Raw genomic sequence first — 22,820 nt, 5'->3', positions numbered from 1 at the left:
GTTTCTTTCCACTGTCTGGATAGAATAGTCCCACCTGTATGGACCTACAGCATGTAGTTATTTGCCTGTCCCAGGTTTTTTGATTCCGTATGTTTGGGTTGAAGAATCATTGGCTAACCACTTAATTTTCATCAGAAACCTTTGGTTTGGGTGGTACTGGGGTTTGAACTCAGGCCCTCTTGCTTAACTAGAAAGGAGCTCCACCAGCCTTTTGTTTTGAGACTGCAGAGTATTCTATGCACTTAGTATTTTATTTTGTGCTCTAGCATGTTCTCCCTAAAGAAATGAAATAAGGGAGAAAAGCCTAATGTGTCATTTTAGTGGATTCAGCTTTTATTATTTTCAAATAATGCAGGGTCCTGTAACCTAGCAATACGATTAGAGAGAGTATGACGCCAACTTAAAAAACAGGGATGCTGAATCATCATCTGTGAATAATAAACGTTGGATATATTTTCCAGAAGCTGAGAATTGGTTCCTATCTTTATCTTTGCTCATATTCCTTATGTGGTTTTAAGGTTCTCTGTTTCAGGGAAAGACCCTGGAAAGACACTCAAATAGTGTATCACACCAATGACAGCCAGGGAAAAGTGGAACCTTAAGAAAAATTGTGTCCTATAACTTGTTAAGAAGCATCTGTCACTGTAGTAGCACATTAGTTAGCCATCATCCATTCAAAAAACATTTTCACTGTTATGCCCAGCCACACACTGGGGAGTGGGATCCTAATTGATCAGGGTAGAGATGGAACTAGATATGCATGTGTTGCCCCACAGTCACATGGCTGGGGCTATAGGGGGTGCTCTCCAGGTTAACATTAATATAAGGAAAGATTTATTTTATTTTTTCAAATGCACACACTGTGTACTTTCTGTATAATATGGGAAGTTGCTTTAAAAATCTCTTAGAGTAATCATATTCATTGCCTAGTTAGAAAAACTAGGCAAACTAAAACCAAATAAACTAAAACTAAAACCTTCCTATATTCCCAATATTCAAACATTACTTGTATGCACATTTTCAGCAGCTTTATGGAGATATACTTTAGCTGTCATCATAATTCACCCAATTAAATTGTATGCTTAAGTGGTTTTTCAATATGTTGACAAAATTGTATGACCATCACTAGGCTCAGTTTTAGAGCATTCTCATCAGCTCTGTATGAAGTAGCTGCAACCTCTCCCTCCCAAATAATCTTTCTGTCCTTAGTCGTAGTCTACTTTCTGTCCATATGCATTTGCTTATTCTGGACATTTCATATTAATGGAATCATAATATGTGGTATTTCTTTTTTCTTCTTCTTTTTTTATGTCAGTCGTGGGGCCTGAACTCTGGGCTTGGTTGCTCTCCCTCAACTCTTCAGCTCAAGGATAGCACTCTACCACTTGAGTCACAGTGCTACTTCCTGGTTTTTCTGCTTAAGTGGTGCTGAGGCATTGAACCCAGGGTCTTATGCATGCAAGGCAAGCACTCAACCACTGAGCCACCTTCCCAGCCCCAACAGGTGGTATTTCTAACTGGTTTGTTTTACTTAACATGATGTTCTCAAAACTTATTTATGTGTCAGTACTTCGTTCCTTTTTTAGTGTGGAAAATATTCCATTATTATATGATATACCACATTTTGTTTATCCGTTTAGCACTGATGGACATTTGGTTATTTTCACATTTTGGCTATTATGGATGATTCAATTATGAACACTCGGGTTTGTAATGGATAAACTCCCATTTTTCTTGGAATAGAATTGCTGGGTCAGTACCTAGAAATTGGATTGCTTGTCCTATGGAAATTTTGTTTAACCTTTCTAAGCGCTACCAGACTGTTTTTCCAAAGCAACTGTGCTACATTACATTACTACCTGCAGTGTAGGAGGGTTCCGGTTTCTCCACATCCTCCTCTACAGTTATTACCTGTCTTTTCTGTTGTGGCCATCCTAGTGGGTATGAAGTTGTAACTTAGCGTGCTTTTGATTTTCATTTCTTTAATGGTTAATTGACTAATATCTTGATATGTATCCTTCCAGGCATTTTTTTCTTGCCTATGTTTATATATTTTTCTCCCCAAACAAACAGATTCCCCTGCTCCCCTAAGTTCAATTCTACAAACATTCTTACTGGCTTGGGCTGGGAAGGTGGCTCAGTGGTAGAGCACTTGCCTTGCAAACATTCTTACTGGCTACATAGTAGTCTCTGAATGAAACATCATTTGACTACTAAATCATTTACATATTAAAGCTTCTTCATTATTATGAATAATGTGTGAACCTTTTTTTTTTTTTATTTTTGCCAGTCCTGGGGCTTGAACTCAGGGCCTGGGCACTATTCTTGAGCTTCTTTTGCTCAGGGCTAGCACTCTACCACTTGAGCCACAGCACCACTTCTGGCCTTTTCTGTTTATATGGTACTGAGGAATCAAACTCAAGGCTTCATGGATGTAAGGCAAGCATTCTACCACTGAGCCACATTGGATTATAGTTTTGTTTATTTTTTGGGTGGGGTGGGGGGGAGAGACAGGGTCACTCTATGTAGCCCAGGCTGGCTTTGAATGTGAGATCCTTTTGTCAGCCTCCCAAGGGCTTGTATTAGAGGTATGATCCACTATGCCTGGCTTTGATAGCCATTTAAATTAAGCTGTTATTTTTCTTTTAGCAGTATGGTTTTAAGTTGGGTGAAAATGGAATATTTAGATTTTGTTTATATCTATAGATATCTATAGATATCTATCTATCTATCTATCTATCTATCTATCTATCTATCTATCTATCTATCTATCTATCTATCTATCTATAGAGCGAGCCGGGAGAGAGAGAGGTAACCATGGCATACTCTCAATAGTACCCTTTATTCCTAAGACCTCTTGAGAAAATTTTTTATTATGGCTTAAGTCACCCCTTTGGTTTCAGATTAGTTTTTTAGCAGATGTGTCCCCCATAAGCACCTTGAGATACCCTGAGGTAGTTCTGTGATCTTGGTGTTAAGTGTAGGCTACCTTCCTACAGATTGTTTGGTATGTTGTAAGGTCAGTGGAAATCTGCCTTAAGACTTCATAAATCAAAAGCTGCACTGTTGGAGGTTGCTCTTCTTAAAACATGCGCCTATCTGTGTAGCTAATTCACATCAAACATTAAAGTATACGTGCCAATAAAAAAAATACTTGGGTGGTTTTGTTTTGCTTTCCCACAGACAAACCTGAATTTACTCATACAAAACAGTATGTCACTTTAAAAATAATTACCACCAGCTGGGCTCTGGTGGCTCAGTTTGTAATCCTAGCTACTCAGAAGGCTGAGATCTGAGGATCACAGTTTGAAGCCAGTCGGGGCAGGAAAGTGTGAGACTCTAATCTCCAATAAATTATCAAAAAAAAAAAAAAAAGCCAGAAGTGGAGCTTTGGCACAAGTGGTAGAGCCTTAGCCGTGAATGAAAAAGCTCAAGGACAAAGCCCAGGCCCTGAGTTCAAGCCCCAGGATTGGCCAAAACACACACACACACACACACACACACACACACACACACACACACACACACACACACACACACACACACACACACACACACACACACACACACACACACACACACACACACACACACACACACACACACACACACGCCCAGGCCCTGAGTTCAAGCCCCAGGATTGGCCAAAACACACACACACACACACACACACACACACACACACACACACACACACACACACACACACACACACACACACACACACACACACACCCCTACACCTACCTCCAGGCCCTGAGTTCAAGCCCTAGGATTGGCCAACACACACACACACACACACACACACACACCCCTACACCTACCTACCTACCTGCCAACACACACACACACCTACCTACCTACCTGCCAAAACACACACACACCTACCTACCTGCCAAAACACACACACACACACACACACACACGCATGCACGCACGCGCGCGTGCACGCCTGCCTGCCTGCCTGCCTGCCTGCCTGCCTGCCTACCTACCAACCTACCTGAGCTGGGAAGGTGCTCAGTGGTAGAGCGCTTGCCTTGCATGCATGAGGCTCTGGGTTCAATTCCTCAGCACCACATAAGCAAAAAAAAAAAAAAGCTGGAAGTGGCGCTGTGGCTCAAGTGGTAGAGCGCTAGCCTTGAGCTGAAGAGCTGAGGGACAGCGCCCAGGCCCAGAGTTCAGGCCCCATGACTGGACCCCTACTCCCCCCACAAAAAAAAAAAAAAACACACAAAACTACCTTTAGGGTCAATTTACATGTTATACAAATCAAACTTAAAAACAAAACTTTTTTGGTTATTTCTTTTTTATTTTTGGTGTTTCTTTGAAGGTTTATTCTTGAGGTATTTAATTTTTTTAATTGTGAAAATACCGTACAGAGGGGTTACAATTACATAGGCAAGATAATGAGTACATTTCTTTTTCTTTTTTTTTTTTTTTTTTTGGGTCCGGTCATGGGGCCTGAACTCTGGGCCTGGGCACTGTCCCTCAGCTCTTCAGCTCAAGGCTATCGCTCTACCACTTGAGCCACAGCACCACTTCCGGCTTTTTTCTTTTTGCTTATGTGGTGCTGAGGAATCGAACCCAGGGCCTCGGGCATGCAAGGCAAGCACTCTACCACTGAGCCACCTTCCCAGCCCATGAGTACATTTCTTATCAAGCATTGTTGCCTCCTCCTTTGTTTGCCCTTCCCATCTCCCCCCCCTTTTTTTGGGTTATTTCATGTATAACTTTTCAGTTGTATCATTTAATAACTTATCTAACCCACTAAGTATTAAATTAGCTTAAAACAAAATAACTTTAAAATTAAACAGAAAGAAACAAAAACATATTTACTCTTAAGCCAAATACCCTTACACAACTTACAACATTGCCCAATTCTTTCTAGTCTTCACTTAATATAGCTTTTAGATGAGTCACACTGCAGTTTTTACCACAGTTGTTAGGACTTGGGTTTTTGTTTTTTGTGTTTTTTTGAACGATTATTACAAGGTTTTTTAGAGGAGCCATATTTCCCTGAAGAGGGAATACATGACATCCATCCCTGTTCAGGTAGCTGGAGGGTCTGGGGCAGGAAGTGAGGTGGGGGGGGTGCTCAGGTGGGTCTGGGTGGAGAGAGGGAGTGGCCAGCTGTAGGGCGGGAATTCCAGGGCAGGGAGGAGCTCAGGTATGGGTGGAGCTGAGGACCAAAGGTGGGCATAATGTTAACAATCAGCCTCATTGCTGCTTTTCTAGTACAGTGAAGCTGATTTTGGTGCTAGTACTTGGGTTTAGAACTCAGGGCCAGGGTGCTATCCCTTAGCTTTTTCGCTCAAGGTAGAGCTCTACCATTTGAGCCACAGCTCCACTTCAGACTTTTTGCTGGTTAGTTGGGGATAAGAGTCTCATAGACTTTTCTTCCCAGGCTTGCTTTGAACTGTAATCCTCAAGTTCAGCCTCCTGAGTAGCTAGGATTACAGGACTGAATCACTAGCTCCTGGCTCTTAGTTTTATCACAGTTTGTTGAAGCTACTCAATTTGATTTTTACTTAGTTTTTAAAATGAAATCCATCCTCAAATGAACAGGATTTTCTACCATCTAGAGAACTCAAATGTACATTCTTTGAAGGAAGTTTCCAAAAAATTGCAGAATTTTTTTTGAGCTGTGGTAGCATATATGAACAGACGTGTAATGTCTCCTAGAAGTACTGTATTCAGAGTGTGTGAGACCACTAGATGGGATCTTGACCATTTAATTCAACAAATCTTAATATTTTTCTGCATAAGGAATAGGATGCACATCCCCGAGTCACGGTATGAGTATACTGGAGCCTTGGAGAGTGGGATTTAGCAGAATACCACCCTTCTCAGGCTTGACTGGCCCCTCCCAGTTTGAAACCATGACCCCTTTGAACAAACAGTTGAAGAAGCAGGGACCAGAGAAGGATGGCACCCTGTCCAAGCTCATGCGTGAGTGGAAGAACAGAACTTTGGACTTGATCTTCCTGTTCTCTCTGGTCACCAGCCCTCGCTGTGCGTCTGTTAGAACTTCAGTCTAGCTCCCCAGTTTCACAGTGAGGAGCTGACAAAAGAGAGGTACCATAAAGCCTGGGACCTAGGGAAGGGCAGTCCAGTAGGCTTGCTGTGGGCTTGTGGAGATCGCAACTTGTGATCTCTTACACAGGGTTGCAGTAGTGTAGAGATTCTGCTTTGAGAAAAACCCTGCCTTCACCTAAGGAGCTCTATGGGGAGCTGAAGCCATATTAAGTGGCCTGGAGCCAGCTCTGAAACGAGTAGACATCAAGAAGCTGCCACACTCATTTCTTTGTTTGAGGTCTAATAATATCCAAGCAGGTGCATGTGTTTCAGCAACATCTTGCCTTGTAATATATCTGAAATAGCAAAACTGAAAGTTCATGTTTTAGACGTCTTAAACCAAAGTTGCTCTCAGTCACACTCCTCACCAGGAAATCCTGAAAAGATAGAACTGTCTAATGATCAGTCTGCTTCTGATGTTTTCTTCACAGAGGCTCCCACCTCCCAAGCTGTTCTATTACCAGGGAGCCAGTCTATGATGATAGGAGAAAGGTGACTGTGACCATGGTAGTGGCCCACGGGCCACAATGGAGGGATGCAGATTAGCTTTGGTGGGTCTCAGAAGCAGGTGTGTATGAGGAAGGGAGAAGTAGTTTAGGAAGGTGCTGTAGAGGGGGGTGTATGTACGTTTCTCTGCCTAGTTTGTGCTGAAGGGAAGAGGGGCAATCTTACTGGCTTCTCTCTGCATTCTTTGTGGAATTTGCACTTAGCAAGTACTAAGTGAATACTTCTTTGAGGCTCATTAAGATCAGTAAGGCAAGCACTATTTAATTATTAAATAAGTAGTAGTGGGAGGAGATGTTGCTTTAGCTGTCTGTTTTCTGTATGCCTTGATGAGATCTCAATGGTAATTCATGTTCTACAGAATGAGAGGGGCCTTCAGGATACTTGCTTCATTGCATCTGACCCAAGTATGTGGTGTCCTCTCAGTGGGCTCCTCATATCATTAATGAGATTACTTTTTCCATTGCCAAACCCCATGAGCTAAATGGTTTGTGATTATTCCATGTCTATTTCATTTTTTCATTGGGCATGATGTTGTTCACTATTAAAAAAAATGAACCTTGATCCAGTGTTGTCTTATGTATTAAACATGACTTCCTTAGTTAGTAGGCTAATTTATAATTATAATTCAAAGACATCTCTTTCTCCAGTGGGCTACTTTCCCAGGTCTTTCTCAGATGAGAGAATGATTATTTGGGTCTCAGGAGTACTTGTCATGGAAACTGATTTTTTTTCGTGCATTTTCTGTGCTGTTAGATCTCTAGAACTTGACATTGCTATTGACTGAGATAGAGGAGGTTGTTGACTAAGGTAAATTAGATCTCTCTCTCTCTCTGTCTCTGTCTCTGTCTCTCTGTCTCTCTCTCTGACTGTCTCTGTCTCCCTCTGTCTCTGTGTCTCTCTGTCTGTCTGTCTTTCTGTCTGTCTGTCTGTCTCAAATGGCCCATGCCTCCTGAGGGGCCTGCAGACATGAGAGGAGCATCTGCACAGAGGCCACAGCTGGAACTTGGACTGTTGCTAGAGGCAATGCTTGCCAGCCCTGTTTCAAATTTGTAATCTGGAGTCACCTAGGGAGCTTTTAAAAAGCCCTTGCTCAGACACCATCCCAGGTGAAGGGAATCAGAGTAAATGGGAGGGGAGCTTAGCATCATTTTTTAAAAACAATGCTTTAATCTCCAGGTGACTAATATGCAGCAAGGTTAGGGCCTTCAGATAATTCCTGCACCTTTACCCTGGACAGAATAAACATCCTTGTGTTCAAGGATGTCTCAGTGTGCTCGACTAGACTACAGAAGCTGTTGGCTCATTTTGTAGGGAGGTTAGGATTGCTAAATTCTGTTAAGTGATAGGACTAGAAAGAGCCTAGTATTAGGTTTTTATTCTATTGCTCAATTTTTAAAGGGTAGCTAATACAAGAACCATGGATATTCTTGGACTACAGATTCTTGAAATTACTTTAATCAGCTCTAGTTGATGTCTGGGCTTACTAATTAATTGAATTATAAAATGTTTGGATGTTTATTAGAAGCTACCCAACATTTTGCTTATTGATCATTTTTGCCTTCTCCATATATTAACAGACCTGAGCATTAAAATAATGCTGCTTTCTAGGTTCTCTCATAGGTAAAATTGTCCTTATGATTTTAAAAGGGCCTTTTGCACTGGAGACATGGTTCAGTGGTAGAGCACCAGCCATGATCAAGAAAGTGAAGTGAGAGCACAAAGCCCTCAGTTCAAGCCCTGGTACTGTCAAACTCAAAAATAAACTTCTGCACCAAGAGTGAAATAGTTAAGGGAAATAGATAAAAGGAATTTAATGGACAGTTAGGCACAAGAATGAAGCAAAAAGGAACTGCCAAGAACACAGCTGTACTCCTATGTTTATTAAGGCACCAATCACAGCCAAGATCTGGAATCAGCCTAAGTGTCCATCAAAAGATAAATGGATAAAAAGTGGTACATACATACAATAGAGGATTACCCAGTTATGAAGAGAGGGAAATCTTGTTACTATGACAACATGGATGGAATTAGAGAACATTAGGTTAAGTGAAATAAGGCAGGCACCTACAACATGTACAAGCTAAAGATGTTGGTCACATAGAAGCAGAAGGTAAATAGTGGTTATCATAGGCTGGACAGGGGAAGAGAAAAAGGTAAAGACAGGCCCCAGGGGTAGGATTGGGTAGGAAAAGAATTTGGTAGAACAAGTGGGACAAATGTATTGTCGATTTCAAAATAGCTAAAAGGAATTGAATGTTCGAAGCAAATGACAAATGTTTGAGATGATGGACATACCTTGACTTGATTGTTACACATTCTATACATGTATCAAAATGGTGCATTGTATATGTATGTGTATGATTGTTGCTTGCTTTCTTTTTCTTTTTTTCTTTCTTTTTTTTTGCCTCTACTTGAGTTTGAACTCAGGGCCTCGGTGCTGTCCCTGTGCTTCTTTGGCTCAAGGCTAGTGCTCTACCATTTGAAACCATAGTTCTGCTTCTAGCTTTTTTGGTAATTTATTGAAGATAAGAGTCTCACAGACTTTCCTGCCCAGGCTGGCTTCAAATCATTGTCCTCAGATCTCAGTCTTCTAAATAGGTAGATTTCAGATGTGAGCCATGGGTGCCTGGCTGAACATTGCTTTTTTTTTTTTTTTTTGAACAGTCCTGGCACTTGAACTCGGGCCTGGGCACTGTTCCTGAGCTTTTCTGCTCAAGGCTAGTGTTCTACCACTTTGAGCCACAGCTCTATTTCTGGTTTAGGGGTAGTTAATTGTAGATAAAAATCTCACAGACTTTCCTGTCATGGCTAGCTTTGAACTGCAATCCTAAGATTTTAGCCTCCTGAGTACCTAGGATTACAGACATGAGCCACCAGCACCAGGCACATTGCTATTTTTTCAAAAATAAATTTTTGGCCAGGTACAGTGTCTCACACTTGTAATCCTAGCTACTTGAGAGGTGGAGATAGGATCCCAGTTCAAGGTCAACCTGGGCAAAAACTCAAGACTCCTTTTCAACCAATAAAAGCTGGCTGTGGTGGTGTGCACATCCCATCCCAGCTCCTCCCTTCAGAAATAGGAAGGTCATGGGGTCAAGTCAGCCCAGTCATAAATGTTGGATATTACTGAAAAGCAACTAAGAAGTGCTGAGGCCATAGCTCAAGTGGTAGGTAGACTGCCTGCATCACAAGTGTGAAGCCCTGAGTTCCTATCTGTTTAAAAAAAAAAAAAAAAGGAGCTTTCAGAACTGGGGCCGTAGCTAAGTGGAAGAGTTTGCCCAGTGTGTATAGGGTCTTGGGTTGGAGTCTCAGCCCCGGAAAAAAAAAGAAAAAGAAAAAAAGAACTTTCAGGATGGAAAAATGATGGGAGGATACAGTTGGTGATATCCTTTCCCTTTTCACATGAGAGCTGATGGGTTGCATCCTTATCACCCTCATAGCTCAAGCCAGCAATCTCCTGAAGGCTTTCTATGCAGAAGGAAAGCCTGACTATGGAATGCTGCAGATGACCAGTTGTCTGTCTGGACTCATTTTGATTGCTACTCAGATTCTATTTGCTTGGGAAAACCCACTTTCTAACTACCACATTGACTGAGATGGGCCAGATCCAAAGTTCCCCTGGAACCGACTTGACATTTGTCAATAGACTTGGAAGTCACTTTCCCTTTTCTTTTCCCTCCTCCTCCTCCCTCTTCCTCTTCTTCCTCTTCCTCTTCTTCTTCTTGTGGTACTGGAGTTTTTTGTCCCGACCCGCAGGACTTCAACGAGGGCGGTGAACCTAAGCAAGAAGGAATGAAGGGACAAGAGACACGAAGAAGGACAGCAAGACAAGGATTCTGATCAAGCTGCCAATTTTTATTTATCACACAAGGGTATTTATATGCTTGGACTTAGGGCGTGGTGCAAAGTTGGTCCTTAGTAGATTTAGGGCGGGGTAAAAAGGTTGGATTCTGTAAACTCAGCCTCAGGTTGTTCCAGTGAGATAGTTAAGCCTATCAAGTTTGAGAGACTTAACTTTTGGCTCCCAACATCTCCCCCTTTCTTATTTAGAAAATTGACCATCAATTGTTTTTTTTTTTTTTTCTCTTTCTTTCTTTTTTTTTTTTCCTGGTCATGGGGCTTGAACTCTGGGCCTGGGTGCTGTCCTTCAGCTCTTCAGCTCAAGGCGAGCGCTCTACCACTTGAGCCACTGCATCACTTCCGGCTTTCTGAATGGTTTATTGGAGATAGGAGTCTCACGGTCTCTCCTGCCCGGGCTGGCTTTGAACCGCGATCCTCAGATCTCAGCCTCCTGAGTAGCTAGGATTACAGGCATGAGCCACCAGCGCTCGGCTGACCATCAATTGTTAGCTGCTCTTTTTAAGGGGGTGACAGAGGCTCTGCTCCTCTAAGGGCCCAGGGTTTTTCTCCATTCCCGAGCGAGCGTCCTCACTCGGGGAGGGGAGTTTTACAGGCCTTGGCATGTTTTTTTAAGAGACGGCTTGTGGGTATGCATGCCAACCGTCATGCACCAGAGCTTGACACTCAGGAGTCTTGGGATCTCGCGGATCCATCCCCCTGCAGTCTTACCTGCACCCTTGATTAGAGCATTTCTTCTTCCTCCCATAGGTGCATCCTCCCCCAAGCGGAGGGGCCTATAGGAGGAGGGGCGAACCTATCCCTTATGGCAATAGGTCTTGCCCGTTGAATGGTCAGGAGTTATGAATAAGGAGGGTTTTCTAAATAAGAAAAAGAAGGGGGGCTGTTTCCCACTGGAACAAGCTCATGGCAAAACACTAATTAAAAGCCTGGGGTAAATCCTAGAGCTCAATGCCACGGTCTGCCATATCAAGGCAATGGTGATGAACCTGTATGGGCTTAGAAACCAAGAGATTAATCTGTTATTTAATAAATTCAAACAGGAAGGTCCACCTTTGGAGTTCTAGCTGCATCTGCAAGAGAAAAGGCATCATCCTGGGGTGGTGGGGGAAGGTTTCCCCTGGGTTGTGATAAGCCATTCACTTGTTTTATCAAGCATTCTGGCAGCCACCTTGGGGCCGCTTGTTCTAGATCTAAAAGACAAAGAGTGGCAGGGAGTGGTCTACCTGTAGCTTGGGAGGGCATTGCCCCTTGGCTTTGTTTGCGGAAGGGACATTCATGTGCAAAGTGACCAGGTTGTTTACAATTAAAGCAAGTATGCGAGCTGGCGACTGAACCTTGAAATGCCTTGGTAAAGGCAGCACCTATGGCGAGCCCCATGGTGTGCGCGGTTCCTACTCCAGCACAAAGCCTGACGAACTCAGAGAGGTCACCCTTGTTTTTATGTGGTCGGAGGACATCTTGACATGCCGGAATAGCATTTTCAAAGGCAAGATGTGTAACAAAGGCACTTTCACTTGGCCCAAGAAGCCTTTCGGCAGCCAAGTTAAGCCATGAGACAAAGTCACTGTAGGGTTCCTCTGGCCCCTGCCTAACCTTTGCCAGGGAAGTAGTAGCCGATCCCTTTTGAGGGAGACGCTTCCAAGCATAAAGGCCAGCGTTTTGAATTTGTGCCAAAAGTCCGGTAGGAAAGCGCGCCTGTTTAGCATTGGTATCAAAGGGCGCATTACCCAAAAGTTTAGTATAGGTCCAGGTTTTTGAAGATGTTTTAGCCAAATTTTTTTTGTGCGGTCTCTCTACATTGTTCCTTAAAGTCCGCATTCCATAAAACAAAATCATCCCCACTAAGGGTGGCGCGGGCCAGAAACTTCCAATCATTAGGGGTGAGCCAGCGCGCACTTTGGTTCTCTAACAAGGCTAACGTATAAGGGGCAGTCAGGCCATATTGGGCACATGGATTTTTAAGCTTTTCAACAAACCGAAGGCTAAGCCTCTTATACTCTTGTTAGCCTTTTCCCTGAGTGGGTTGTTCCTCTTCATCTCCAGTATCCTGCTCCTCATCCTCCTTTTCCTCCTCTTCTGATTCGTCCTCCTCACCCTCTGAGGACCTATCTGTCTGGCTCCGAGTTACTGGAAAGGCGAGGACTGATTGATGGCCTGATCTAACCTTAATTTTATCAGGTGTTTTTGGTGTATCAGCCAAGGCCAGTGTGCGGAGTTCGTAATCAAGGGACCGCAGTTCTTTTAAAAGTTGAAGGTGTTCTCGCCTATGTTGAAGGGTCTCGCGTAAAGGTGCCAGGTTAGGTAAAGGGGGGGGGAGAAAAAACATCTGGATCTGGAGGGGCAGTGGGCCCTTGAAAGGCTGGGTTACAAAAGGGAGGGGGCGCATAGGAGGAATGCGGAATATTTGAGGTAGAGGGTTTAGTCTGAGGTAGGGAGTGACTGAGTAAGGGGGGCCAATCAGGCTGATGATATTGGGCCTCCTCGGGATTTAAATTATTCTGAGGGGAATGGGCAGTCTGGGGTACAGGATCTAATACAACCGATGGGCAAGCCGCAGGGGGCCGAGAGGCCTGTTGGAGAACCTCCTCTCTCGTTTTTACAAGTTTTAAAATTCCACTATCAAACAGAGAACATTTTAAAATGTCATTAATCAAATTCCAATAGGAAAAGGCTGTAGCAGGAACCCTTTCTGAACCAAAGGTTTCATAATAATCTTTTAAACAATCTCCTACTCTTTGCCAGCTTTTTGCATCTATGATTCCTTCAAAGGAGAACCAAGGACACAAGTCCTCTATGAATGAGAAAAATAATTTCTTAACCCGCGTTCCCCGTGTCTTGAAGGCCTCCCTGAGGTCTGACAGAAATAGATCGTGTGACGACATTGCTTGTCACCATGCGCCATCCCCACTCTCCTCCTGGATCTGTCTCTCGGCGGGGTCTATCGAGGCGATCTCGCGATCTCGGACTGTACTTGGCCAAGTTTTCCCGGAGAACGGCGTTCCTTCCTTAGTCAGAGGCTCCAGCCCCACGTTGGGCGCCAGTTGTCCCGACCCGCAGGACTTCAACGAGGGCGGTGAACCTAAGCAAGAAGGAATGAAGGGACAAGAGACACGAAGAAGGACAGCAAGACAAGGATTCTGATCAAGCTGCCAATTTTTATTTATCACACAAGGGTATTTATATGCTTGGACTTAGGGCATGGTGCAAAGTTGGTCCTTAGTAGATTTAGGGCGGGGTAAAAAGGTGGTCGTTAGTACTTTAGGGCGAGGTGAAAAGGTGGGATTCTGTAAACTCAGCCTCAGGTTGTTCCAGTGAGATAGTTAAGCCTATCAAGTTTGAGAGACTTAACTTTTGGCTCCTAACAGTTTTTAGCTCAGTACTATTGCTTGCTAAGACAGGCACTCACTCTACCACTTGAGCCACACCCCTAGACCTGTCCTGTAGGACTCAGCAGAAGCATGGGGCCTTCCCTGACCACTGTACTTTCCTAAATAGAACCTTTCCTGCACTCCAAGAGTGGGTTTGGCATACAAATATACAAGTATTGTTTTGTTTTCTTTTTTGGTACTGGGGATCGAACCCAGGACGTTGCACTTGCTAGGCAAGTGCTTTGCCACTGAGCTACATCCCAGCTCACAAATATACAAGTATGTGTATATGTGTGTGTGTGTGTGTATGTGTGTGTGTATGTCTAATCATCTGAAAGAATAGTTCTCAGATATGTCTGATAATCCTAAGCAAATATGAGTCTCTTTACATCTTAAATCTTTACAACTCAGGAAACAGAGCCTGCAATTCTTGAGTTTTTGTGATGGCTCTGTTCCCAATACTCATGTGCTATGTTTTGTTTTGTGTTGGTACTCAGGGTTTGGGTACTGTCTCTTAGCTTTTTTGCTCAAGGCTGGTGCTATAACACTTGAGCCATAACTCCACTTTCAGCTTTTTTTTTGTCAGTCCTGGGGCCTGAACTCTGGGCCTGGGTGCTGTACCTCAGCTCTTCAGCTCAAGGCTAGTACTCTACCACTTCAGCCACAGCACCACTTCTGGTTTTCTTGTGGTGTATTGGAGATAAGTGTCTCACAGACTTTTCTGCCTTGGCTGGCTTTAACCAAGATCCTCAGATCTCAGCCTCCTGAGTAGCTGGGATGACAGGCGTGAGCCACTGGAACTGGGTGGGATATGTATTTTTTGCATTGGCCAAAATTAAATTATTTTTCTCATTGTCAAAGTATTAATATTTCCAGATAAAGTGGAATACTAAGTTACAAAACCAGACCTGGGGAAATTCTGATGTTGAAGGTACTACTTGCACTGAACATCCAGTAATCTTATCCTATCAGTCTGTTGGGGTTCATATTCCAATTGCTGTGGTCAGGTTTTGCAAAAGAGGAAACAGTTTCCTTAAACACAGTGATTAAGAAAAAGTTTATCTGTGTTTTTGTTTAACTGACTTGGAACTAAGCTTCTAAAATAGTCCTAAATCATCCTGATCTGATAGTTCAGTACTTAGAAATCTCTGAGTTTTGGGTGCATGAAGTTCAGTTGTTTATCTGATCTGTAGTTGGAGAAGTACAGAGATCTTTCAGCTAAGGTTATGGTTGATTTTGGAGTCTATAATGCAAAATGTTATGTTATAGTCCTACATAATATTAGTGGATTCCTATGGTAGTTATTTTTCTTACCCTGAACCTTAAAGTGAATCAGTTTATTACTTATTTCTTTCATTTTCCTTTTTTTCTTTTCCTCCCCCCCCACCGTGTGTGTGTGTGTGTGTGTGTGTGTGTGTGTGTGTGTGTGTGTGTGTGTGTGTGTGTGTGTGTGTGTGTGTGTGTGTGTGTTTGCTGTCTCTGAGCACTTTTTGCTCAAGGTTAGCACTCTACCACTTGAACCACAGCTTTACTTCTGGTCTTTTTTTTTTTTTTTTTTTTTGATCATGGGGCTTGAACTCTGGGCCTGGGTGCTTTCCCTGTGCTCTTCAGCTCAAGGCAGGCGCTCTACCACTTGAGCTACAATGCCGGTTTTCTAGTGGTTTATTGGAGATAAGAGTCTCACAAACTTTCCTGCCTGGGCTGGCTTTGAACCATGATCCTCAGATCTCAGCCTCCTGAGTAGCTAGGATTATAGGCGTGAGCCATTGACATCTGGCTTGTTTTTTTGCTTTTTGTTTTTGTTTGTTTTTTGTTAGACTATTTATTGGAGATAAAAGTTGTCTCACAGACTTTTTTCTGCCCCAGCTGGCTTCAAACCCTGATCCTCATATCTCAGCCTCCTGAGTAGCTAGGATTACAGATATAAACCAGCAGGGCCCAGCTTTTTTTTTTTTTTTTAATTTCTAATGTTGCAGCATTTTTTTGGGGGGGAGGGTCCGGTTGTGGGGCCTGAACTCTGGGCCTGGAAACTGTCCCTCAGCTCTTCAGCTCAAGGCTAGCGCTCTAGCGCTTGAGCCACAGCTCCACTTCCGGCTTTTTTCTTCTTGCTTATGTGGTGCTGAGGAATCGAACCCAGGACCTCATGTATGCAAGGTAAGTGCTCTATCACTGAGCCACCTTCCCAGCCCTGTTGCAGCATTTTAAGATAAGCAGAGACACTGGGATGTTGCAAGAGCAGGGTTTAAGATGACTGTATTCAAAGGCATGAAGACTTGTATGTGCTGTGAAATTGTTATGTGTGTGTGTGGGGGAAGAAATTGTTATGTATGTTTTAATCATATTTTGACTGGCTCAGGCTAGAAGAATCTACCACAAAACCTAAGGAGATGCAAAGGTTTCATAAGTCAGAGCTACAAGGCTTTATCCAGCTCATACTTCTTCCTTCATAGGATAAGAAACCAGTAGCTTCAGAAACCGAATGACTTGCCTAGAGCCCAAACCAGAACACATGCTTAGGTGTCCCACTTTACTTTTTAAAACTTCATTCACCCACCAAAATGAAACAAAACCAAAAAACCTGAGCCTGTGCCAAGCTCAAGGGAATATCCCAGGAACTGGGAGTTTGGAGTTAATGACAAGGCTGAGAAGTGAGAAATCTGAACAACAGGGAAGTATAGTTTAGAATCTTAGGGATTGCCCTGGGCAAGGCCTGGGGACACTGCTGGGTCACCTCCCAGGAGGTATGATTGTGGACTTGAGTTTTTCCTAGTCTCTTGAGTCTTCTGTGTGGTCACCCGCTCCTGGAAGTCAAGAGTTTCTAGGTCTTAGAGCTCTCTGGTGCCTTCTACTTTGTAGACCCTCTTTCTGTATAAATATAGGGTTAAAGTGAGAGTTTGGTTTGGGGGTGGGGTTGTATGAGTGATCTGGCAAGTAAAAGAAACTTAAAGAGTGAGCCAACAGGAAGATGAGTGGAGCAGGGAGTGCCTGGCAGAGATTGATTAAATCCCTCAAGTCCTGCCAACCTTCCTGAGTAATGGAGGCCATGATTCAGTGACTTCCCTCATCCCAGAAGGTCAGTACTCCAAAATTTCTACTCTCTAGAATGAAAATCACCCTGGAACAGCTATGGTTAATTTTTTGTTTTTGTTTTTGGTTGTTTTTTTTTTTTGGTCCTGTGGCTTGAACTCGGGCCCGGGCACTGTCTCTGAGCTCTTCAGCTCAAGGTGAGTGCTTTACCACTAGGGCCACATCATCACTTCCAGTTTTCTGGTGATTAATTAGAGATAAGAGTCTCACAGACGTTCCTGCCCAAACTGGCTTGGATCCATGATCCTCAGATTTCAGCCTCCTGAGTAGCAAGGATGACAGGCGTGAGCCACCAGCATCTAGCTGGTTAATATTTTGATTGAGCATCTGCGAGATGAAAAAGTGTAGTAGTTTAATGCTTCGATCTTTGGAGGGAGCTTTCTGATTCTGTAGGAGATGACTGGCCAGGGAAGACCCTCAGGTGAAGGGTCTTGGAAAGAAGAGATTTTGTGTCAAGGTTGGTCTTGAAGGCCAGCTTTATCCTCACATATATTATCCTCAAATACAGCAGTAAACTGTCCCTGAGCTTTTTCACTCAAGGTGAGTGCTCTACCACTTTGAGCCACAGTGCCACTTCCAGTGTTTTGGTGGTTAATTGGAGATAAGAGTCTCACAAATTTGGGGCTGGGAAGGTGGCTCAGTGGTAGAGAGCTTGCCTTGCATTCATGAGGCCCTGGGTTCGATTCCTCAGCACCACATAAGCAAAAAGAGCCGTAAGTGGTGCTGTGGCTCAAGTGGTAGAGCACTAGCCTTGAGCTAAAGAGCTGAGGGACAGTGCCCAGGCCCAGAGTTCAGACCCCACGACCGACCGGACCCAAAAAAACAAAACAAACAAACAAAAAAAGAGTCTCACAAATTTTCCTGCCCTGACTTTGCATTGAAATCCTCAGATCACAGCCTCCTGAATAGCTAGGATTACAGGTGTGAGCCACTAGTGCCTGATTCAAAGATCTTTTTATCTCTTTTATTGCACTTAAAGCAGTTGGTCTTTCTGTTAGTGTAATTGACTGCTATTCTCTATTAGATGATAAGCTCCATGAGGGCAGGGTCAGATCTTTGGGTATGATTAAATTGTGCTTTCTTTCACAGTTCTTGGTGTAAAAGTCAACTGACACTGATATGTTGCTTACAATGTAATAGGTTAGGTACTGCTCTAAGAACTTTATATATGTTAACGCACCTAAATCTTCCCCAAACCTTTGTAACTTCTTGTTCGTGGCGGTGTGTGTGTGTGTGTGTGTGTCCGTGTGTGTGTGTGTGCCAGTGTGTCAGTGTCCATCTCCCTGTGTATGTATGTGTGCCAATACTGAGGCTTGATCTTGGAGCCTGGGCACTTTAGCTTTTTTTTTTTTTAAACAGTCCTGGGACTTGAACTCAGGGCCTAGATACTGTCTCTGGGCTTCTTTTGCTCAAGGCTAGTGCCTCTACCACTTGAGCCCTAGCACCACTTCTGGCTTTTTCTGAGTAGTTTTTTGGAGATAAGTCTCAGGCTTTCCTGCCTGGGCTGGTTTCAAACCACAATCCTCAGATCTTAGCCTAGCTATATTATAAGCCACCTGTGGTGTTGTGGCTCAAGTGGTAGAGTGCTAGCCTTGAAAAACAGAATCTCAGGGACAGCACCCAGGCCCTGAGTTCAAGCCCCAAGACCAGCACAAAAAAAAAATAAAATAAGAGTTTAGTAGACTTTCCTGTGCTTTGAACCACAGTCCTTAGATCTCAGTCTCTTAAGGTATGAGCCACTGTTGTTTTTTTTTTACTATGATCCCCATCCAATGGGGATAGGTCAGTGACTACCCAAGGTGATGTGATTCTAGAGCCTGACCTTTTAACAACTATACCATTAATCCCAGTTACTTTGGAGCTGGAGATAGGAAATTTGCAGTTCAAGGCAGCCCAGGTAAAAGTGAGAGTCCCTATCTGAAAAATTAAAAGCAAAAGAACTGGGGTGTGGCTGAAATGGTAGAGTGCTTTCCTAGCAAGCTCCAGGCCCCTGAATTCAGTTCTCAGTTCCATCAAACAACAACAAAAAGAACTACTACATTGCACTTAATAAATGTATCTTCAATTGTCCAGCAACATCAGAAAATGGTGCGCTGCATAAGTCAGTTTCCAGGTTAATTGAAATACAATTCCATATAGGTAGGAACATTTGGTTAAAAAAATCTTTTCCACTGTTACACTCTTTTTCCTTCTTAAATTCATCAAAGCAAACATTGTAACCTTTCCTTAGTCAGTCCAGCTTGCTGTGTAGTACCAGCTATTGTACTCTTGCTATGTGTACCTAAGGGATGGGGAACAACCCGGTTTGTGAGAGTCATCAGGGTTTTGAATTTTGTTTACTCTCTTTCATGGTACAGCAGTTGAACTCAGGGCCTTGTGCTTGCTAGGCAGGTATTCTACCACTTGAGCCATGCCTCCAGCCTGAATGTCATTTAATTTCTCCTGATCTCTGCCTACCAAAGATTTCTTTTAATAAATGACCGTCTTTACTATTTATTTTTTTTTGGGGTCCGGTCGTGGGGCCTGAACTCTGGGCTTGGGCACCGTCCCTCAGCTCTTCAGCTCAAGGCTAGTGCTCTACCACTTGAGCCATAGCACCACTTCCGGCTTTTTTCTTTTTGCTTATGTGGTGCTGAGGAATCGAACCTAGGGCCTCAGGCTTGCAAGGCAAGCGCTCTACCACTGAGCCACCTTCCCAGTCCCCTTCTTTACTATTTATATAACTCTTTCTTTTGAAATTCTTAATATATTTATTTTACTTATTTAACATTTAGGGAGATGTTGCTATTCCTCCATTAAGAAAAAAACAAATCTGGAAGTTTATCCACCTTGCCCCTCAGTCCAGATGAGCAAGTAACCCACTTTCTGGACCCAGAGAAGTTGGTGATGAAATTAGATGACCTCCTAAGGAGACAGGGCCTGTCTAGGACAGTGACATCAGGAAGAGAGATTCCTGGGGATATTGAGCCTGTGACAGCCCCATTTCTGTCTTAGATAGCCATTTTTCCTTTTTCAGGAACAGATTTTGTTCCTTGATGTCTGGAAAGGCCTCTTGCTTGAATCCACAGGTTTACTATCTTCTTGTTGGTAATTCTTTTTTTGTGGGGGAGGGGAAGGGAGGGTGTGCAGATCCTGGGGCTTGAACTTAGGGTCTGCACACTGTCCCTGAACTTCTTTTGCTCAAGGCTAGAGTTCTACCACTTAAGCCATAGCTCTACTTCCTGCTTTTTTTTTTTTTTTTTGGTAGTTTTAGTGGAGATAAGTGTCTCTCAGACTTTCCTGCCTGGTTAGCTCTGAACTGTGATCCTCAGAGCTCCTAAGTAACTAGGATTACAGATGTGAGCCACCAGTGCTGGGCTCCTTGTTGGTAATTATTTTCTGCTTCTATTTCCTACAAACCACTTGATAAACTAGAGAAAGCATTGATGTTCCTTCTAGGCCAGCTGCTCTTTTTTTGCTCTTCATCCTCAGAGTCTTCTATTTGCAAGCCGCAACTTTTTGTCTTTCAGTTTTGTTTTTTTAAATCAGTCATGGGGCTTGAACTCAGGGCCTGGGCACTGTTCCTGAGCTTTTGCACTCAAGGCTAGTACTCTGCCACATTGAGCAGCACAACCACTTCTGTGTTTTTTGTTGTTTTTTTGGAGATAAGAGTTTCAAAGACTTTCCTGCCTGTGCTGGCTTTGAACCAGATGCTGAGATCTCAGCCTCTTCCTGAGTAGCTAGGATTGCAGGTATGAACCATCAGTGCCTGGCTTCTTTTCTTCTCTTTTCTTTTGTCCTGGAACTGGGGCTTTAACTCAGGGTCTTACAATTATCACTTGGCTTTTTTTATTCAAGGCCTCCACTTCCAGCATTTTGGTAGTAATTGGAAATAAGAATGTCACAGACTCTCCTGCTCAGGCTGGCTTCACTATGATCCTCATCATTATAAGTAGCTAGGACTACAGGCCTGCACCACCAGAGCTGGCTCCAGGCAGTTTCTTATGCTTTCTTGTCTCTGTCAAAATATATGGGAATTGGACAAAGACTGTCTTCTAGATGAGCCTAGAAGGAAGAAACCTATGCTGAAAGTATAGGAAGCCAATGGTATAACATTTTTTTTTAATTTTTTTAATTTTTTGTGAACATACTATACAGAGGGGTTACAATTACATGGGCAAGATAATGAATTTCTTATCAAGCATTGCAGCCTCCTCCTCCTTTGTTTACCCTTCACATCCCTTCCCAGCCTCCCCCCGCAATCCTCCCCCTCCATAACATTTTTTCATAAAAAAAGTCCATGTCTGATAGCTTCCTTTACTGTGAGCATCTTATTCCTTGCAAGGCATGCACTCTACCGCTGAGCTACCTTCCCAGCCCAGCATCTTATTCCTTGTAAGCACAGTCATAGCTCACTTCATGAGGCACATCAGTTTATGGGTGGTCATTAAAATGGTTCTTGCTGTTCAAATGAGTTGCCCCATGCTAATCAGTACTGTGTGTTTCCTTGGCACTGACATTAAAAGAATGACTGGCTTTATCACAGCAATTGGCAGTGTCTGCATCACCATCTTTGTGACAGAGCATCTTTTTAGACCTTAGAGCCAGGTCTTCAAGAGATCTATGGTACTGCATGGTGACTCACCACAACATTTGTTAATTGCCTTGATTTAGCCATTCCAAAGGTATACATATATCAAAACATCATGCTGTAAATAGTAAATATATGCAATCTTATGTCAATTGAAAAGCAAAACAATTTGTATTAGAAAAGGAATTGAGTGGGAAGTGTATTACAGAATTTTTTTTTTATTGGTGACAGCTGTGACTCCCCTCCTCCTTTTTTTGTGATTGAATCCAGGGCCTCAAACTTGCTAGGCAAATGCTTTCCACTGAAGCCCCACCCCAGCCCCAACTGTGACTTTATAGCATCACGTTTTGTGATGTTATTCCCACCCACTTAGATCTACTGTGGGATCTCAGGAATTTTCATCCAGAACGTTTTTTTAAACTCCACCCTGTATAATTTGCAGTGCTGTTTGATATATTGGGTGTTTTTAGAGAGTCTAAAATTACATTTTGTTCGCATCCAAAAGATCCAACCCTCATATCAGAGAGCTGATCTTCTTCTACCCCAGCAGGACTCAAAGGGGAGCTTCAGGCCTGAGATAATTTAAGCTTATGGCTGTCAGAGGACCATGATTTAAAGTAGTGAAATTATAGTGTGGTGCAGTGGGCAAAGAACCAGATGGGGAGGCAGAGACCTAGAGCCAGCCCTTTGACTATGTTAACTGTCTGTGGTGCCTTGGGCAAGTCACCTCACCTCTTTGGGTCTTGACTTCCTCTCCTATGAAATGAGAGGGCTGGGAAAGGTGATCTCTTTGGCCCTTTTCATCTGGAAAATTACACATCCCAGGAGCAGTAAACTCCTATTTGATCTGTGCTTTGTGGAGCCACACACATTTAAATAACTATCCACCTAATTGGGGAGATGAAGGTGGCATGGTGGGCTTGTTTGGTAGAGAAGTGGGAAACCCTAACAGCATACTTCAAACAATGGGGGACTTCTGACTGGGGCCTGGCCAGAGGTGTATTTCATGATGTTTAACTTTATCATAATGCTTGGCAACATCTGGCAAGTGAGGGTGGCAATTATGTCATAAATATGGTTGTTTGTAGGTAATTTTAATTTAACTAGAGTACTTACCTACTTTCTTCTTGACCTCTTCCTTTCCCTCCTCTAAAGGAATCTAAGTGTAAAGAGCAAATTTGACAGTTTCAGATTAGTTGCTGTTATCAGGACTGAAATACTAACCAACTGAGACTTATTACCCTTTGTGGTTTCCACATAAAGACTTCCTATTAAATAGGTTGAGCTACACAAGTATCTATACTCAGATGGATCAAGTTTGGCTTCTTGAAAGGCCTGTGTCCTTATGAATT

At 43.2% G+C, this 22,820-nt stretch overlaps 1 protein-coding gene and 1 long non-coding RNA gene across 2 annotated transcripts in view; one reads left to right on the top strand and one right to left on the bottom strand.

The window, feature by feature from the left end:
• Ern1 (endoplasmic reticulum to nucleus signaling 1) overlaps positions 1-22,820 on the top strand; it is a 98,799-nt gene that overhangs the window by 3,088 nt on the left and 72,891 nt on the right. The gene's annotated exons all lie outside the window — the stretch shown is intronic.
• Positions 13,297-22,820, bottom strand: part of LOC138807373 (uncharacterized) — a 34,853-nt gene continuing 25,329 nt past the window's right edge. Inside the window, exons 2-3 of the long non-coding RNA XR_011366131.1 lie at positions 22,585-22,627; positions 13,297-13,522 (exon numbers count right to left, since the gene is read on the bottom strand). This is a non-coding gene — a long non-coding RNA (uncharacterized lncRNA). The remainder of the gene's footprint in view (positions 13,523-22,584; positions 22,628-22,820) is intronic.

This window comes from Dipodomys merriami, unplaced genomic scaffold (assembly GCF_024711535.1).
Source record: "Dipodomys merriami isolate MVZ:Mamm:240054 unplaced genomic scaffold, mDipMer1.0.p SCAF_42, whole genome shotgun sequence".
NCBI classification, from domain to species: Eukaryota; Metazoa; Chordata; class Mammalia; order Rodentia; family Heteromyidae; genus Dipodomys; species Dipodomys merriami.
The sequence above is the reverse complement of the archived record's forward strand: the minus strand, read 5'-3'. Positions and strand labels throughout refer to the sequence as shown.